General features: G+C 38.6%; 1 pseudogene; it reads left to right on the forward strand.

Moving 5' to 3' along the window:
• The first annotated feature begins 1,615 nt into the window (after nt 1-1,615).
• Nucleotides 1,616-2,911, forward strand: LOC104682382 (annotated as a pseudogene).
• Nucleotides 2,912-4,656: the final 1,745 nt, after the last annotated feature.

Raw genomic sequence — 4,656 nt, forward strand, 5'->3', positions numbered from 1 at the left:
CCTGTGTCCATGTGTTCTCATTGTTCAAATCACATTTGTGAGTGAGAACATGCAGTGTTTAGTTTTCCATTCTTATGTTAGTTTGCTGAGAATGATGGTTTCCAGTTTCATCCATGTCCCTGTAAAGGACATGAACTCATTCTTTTTTATGGCTGCATAGTATTCCATGGTGTACATGTGCCACATTTTATTTATCTAGTCTATCATTGATGGGCATTCGGGTTGGTTCCAAGTCTTTGCTATTGTGAACAGTGCTGCAATAAACATAAATGTGCATGTGTCTTTATAGTAGAATGATTTATAATCCTTTGGGTATATACCCAATAATGGGATTGCTGGGTAAAATGGTATTTCTGTTTCTAGATCCTTGAGGAATCACCACCCAAATACATATTTTCTAAGAATTATGATGATAATGAATTAACTCCTCTAATTCCTACCAGGAAATATATTCCATACATAATTAGACCCATGTTTCTCAAAACATGTTTCACAAAAGATGTATGCCTTGCAACATGGATGGCTGTTCTACTAAAAATGGGAGAAAAAGAAAAATTCTTTAGCTAAGTAAGATTGAGAAACCTAAGCATAAAGTTAAATAAGTTGCATTACCACATAATTTCTTAAGAAATTTTAAAACATTTTTGTGCATTGTGAAACTCTAAAAGACAGCTAAAGTTTGCAACATTTCCCATAATTGTTTGATAAGGAAAACTTATGAAACCTTGAAGGGTACTAGTGTCTTACAGACCAAAGTTTAAGAAATGCCACATTAGATGAATGTTAAGTGAGTGCCCACTATACAAAAGGATAGTGTTCATTGAAATATACCCTTTCTTTCAGCCCTGGGGATTTTTTTCATCTGTAAACAGATGATAATAACACCTACCTCACAGGGTTGCCATGAAACTGGAATGAAATCAAATATATGCAATGCCAAGTCTAGCACAAAGAGGACCAAAATGAACTCTCCTCCTCTGTCCATAAAGGCATTACTGTGAGGAAACTGAAATTGTCCTGAATTTTGTTGCACTTATACACACCTCTGTATAGGTTTGTATGCCTGGGGACAGAACTGTATCATATGACACTCCATTATCTGGTTCAGGAGTTAAGTCAGTCCAGCCAAAGCCATCTCTCACCCAACTAGGATTTTAGTTCCTTAACTTCATAAACCTCCATCCACCACTGCCTTCCTTAATTAGACCTATGATTCCTCACACACAGTCAACACACTTGTAAAGACCCAGGCATTCAAGCATAAACCAGAAATATAGTACATCCGGTTGCCAAAATGGTTAAGTACTTTATTAGCGAAGGCTCTTAAGCATATATATATATGTGTGTGTGTGTGTGTATATATATATGTGTGTGTGTGTATATATGTTATTTAGGGTCATACAAGTGCTGAACAGTACACTAGAACTGCTTTTAGTTTCTAATCTGTTTTAACAACACTGCATGGCGAAGTTGATTAAAATAAATATTCAAATAAAATCTAAGTTGAACAAAGCAATACAAACATGTTTAAGCCTCAAGTGCATGCAGCCACAGAATATGCTCTTGGGCATTGCTCCATAAGGGGCTGCTATCCTCTGCCTCCTTGAAGGCACCCATGTCAGGGGTTGCCCGATCCAGGGAGCTGGTTAAGAATATGAGAATGTGCGCACAGAAAGGCAGGCAACAGCACAAACAGCCATGCTTCTAGAAGGTTCTAGGGAGAGAGCAGGAGCAGTGCAGAGGGAATAAGAATGAGCAGGCAGAGGACCTGGGGTCATGAGACCTTTGGGTGGGAGGAGCCAGTGGCCGGGAAGGTTCTAGTGTGTTCCATCTCCCAGCAGCTGCCTGCTTCTACGAGGTCTTGCGGAGCCAGCACCTGGGCCTGGACAGCCACAGCCCCCTAGCTTCGCCCACCGCCTTCCGACCATAGACCCCCACAAAGTGAACGTGCTTTGAGCCTTTGTGAAAATGTGTAAACAAGATCCAAGCGTTCTGCACACCAAGGAAATGTGTTTCCTGAGGGAGAGGGTGGAGAGCATCGGGGGTAAAGTATCACCTGCTACTTGGAAAGCGAAATCAGAAGAAAATACCAAGGAAGAAAAATCTGGTAGTAAGAAGGTGGAGGAAGACTTAAAGGCAGATGAACCATCAAGTGAGGAAAGTTGTCTAGGAATTGATAATAAAGGTGTGATTGAACCAGACACTGATGGCCCTCCAGAAATGGGAGATGAAATGCAGAGATAACAGAGGAGATGATGGATCAGGCAAATGATAAGAAAGTGGCTGCTATTGAAGCCCTAAATCACGGTGAACTGCAGAAAGCCATTGACTTATTCACAGATTCCATCAAGCTGAATCCTCACTTGGCCATTTTATATGCCAAGAGGGCCACTGTCTTCGTCAAATTACGGAAGCCAAATGCTGCCATCTGAGACTGTGACAGAGCCATTGAAATAAATCCTGATTCAACCTAGGACACAGGAAATTGTAGAACATCAGAGAAAGTATGAACGAAAATGTGAAGAGCAAGAGACCAAAGAAAGAATAGAAAGAGTTAAGAAGGCTCAAAAGAGCATGAGAGAGCCCAGAGGGAGGAAGAAGCCAGACAAGCCAGACAATAGTCAGGAGCTCAGTCTGGCTCTTTTCCAAGTGGCTTTCCTGGGGAAATGCCTGGTGATTTTCCCAGAGGAATGCCTGGAATGGAGGGGGCATATCTGGGATGGCCAGAAGGCCTTGACCCAATAAAATTCTCAGTGAGCCAGAGGTTCCTGTAGCCATACAGGATCCAGAAGTTATGGTGGTCTCCCAGGCTGTGGCTCAGAACCCAGCAAATATGTCAAAATACCGCAGCAACCCAAAGGTTATGAATCTTATCAGTAAATTGTCAGCCAAATTTGGAGGTCAAGCGTAATGCCCTTCTGATAAATAAAGCCGTTGCTTAAGGAAAGGCAACCTAGATCACCTTATGAATGTTGCAGTAATACAAACCAGTGTACCTCTGACCTTCTCATCAAGACAGCTGGAGTGCTTTGAAGATAATCCCTACCCCTCTCCCCCCAATGCAGCTGAAGTATTTTACAGTGGTTTGCCATTAGGGTATTCATTCAGATAATGTTTTCCTACTAGGAATTACAAACTTTAAACCCTTTTTAAACCTTAAAAATATTTAAAACAAATTTAAAGGGTCTGTTAATTCTTATATTTTTCTTTATTAATCATTTTGGATATTTTATTTGAATTATCGGGCAGGAAAAATACTTATGTATGGAAGATTATTGCTCTAATTTGAGTGAAATAAAAGTTTGTTAGTGCGAAGCAAAAAAAAAAAAATGTTTAAGCCTCTTGCGATGCACAATTCATCAGTGATACATTAGTGCCCTCTGCTGCTGGTTGAGTTTTCTAACAGCTCAGAATTTCAGTATGGTTTTTCTTTTTCTCCTTTTTTTCTTTTCTTTTAAGAACATTACAGTGTATTGTTTTGGTTCAACATTTTATACATTAATTAATAAAATTAGTGGAATGGTAATCAGGATGCATGACATTATTTTAAATTATTATTGCTTGTGTTTTGACATCAATGTAAAGAAATTTCTTGACCAAAATTACTTAAAGATTTCATATTGAGCTGCAATCATGGAACACAGCATACATTATTGTTCTTTAATTGTAAAATATTCTATAAAAAGGAATTTATGTAGCTAGCCTGATAGCATATTGTATAGGTTCCAATTTTTATTGATTATAAAATATAATTTACCCCTCATTTTGCATGGCTTATTTCTTAGGGTTGCCAGATTTAGCAAATAAAACTATGTCCCAGGTACTTGCATGGAACCTATTTCTACTAAATACTTATACTAAAAAATGCTAACTCGTTAGGTTAAAAAAGTATTTATGGTTGACCTGAAATTCAAATTTAACTGGATTTCATGTATCTTACCTTGTGACCTTATGTATTCTCATGTGTGCACTGAATTTCATCATTGAAATTCTTTCCTTTTATGATAATCAGAGTTTATCCTACCATAATAATGACTAAAACCAAACATATCTTTCTTTATTTTCTATTTCTTTCCTCACGTTTTGTGAAACACTGAGTACTGAGTAGGTTTTCACATATCAATGCTTAATGCACAAAACTGAATTAGCAGAGTTCATTAGTCACGAGATTAAAAGCATTTGTTCTTAAAGGAAGAGTTATTTAGTTAACGGATGGATTAAGTAAGAACAATCCTGAATTCCTCAACTTCCTTTATGGAGCAACAAACATACTATATAAAAAGTTTTGTTTTGTTTTAAGAATGGTAAGTTTGAAAGTAAAGGCACCCAGATGCAACATTATCCTGAAGCATGATTCTCAAGCTTGCACAGCCGAACTTGTGGAAGTTTTTTGGGGTTTTGTGTGTTTGTTTTTGAGACAGGTTCTCACTCTGTCACCCAGACTGGAGTACAGTGGCACAACCACAGTTCACTGCAGCCCCGAACTCTTGGTCTCAAGCGATCCTCCCACATCAGCTTCCTAAGTAGCTGGGACTAGGTGCACCACCATGCCTGGCTAATTTTATTTATTTATTTATTTTATTTTAGAAACAGAGTCTCACTATGTTATCCAGGCTGGTCTCAAACTCCTGGCCTCAAGTAATCCTTCTGCCTCAG

Source organism: Rhinopithecus roxellana, chromosome 10 (assembly GCF_007565055.1).
Source record: "Rhinopithecus roxellana isolate Shanxi Qingling chromosome 10, ASM756505v1, whole genome shotgun sequence".
Classification (NCBI taxonomy): domain Eukaryota; kingdom Metazoa; phylum Chordata; class Mammalia; order Primates; family Cercopithecidae; genus Rhinopithecus; species Rhinopithecus roxellana.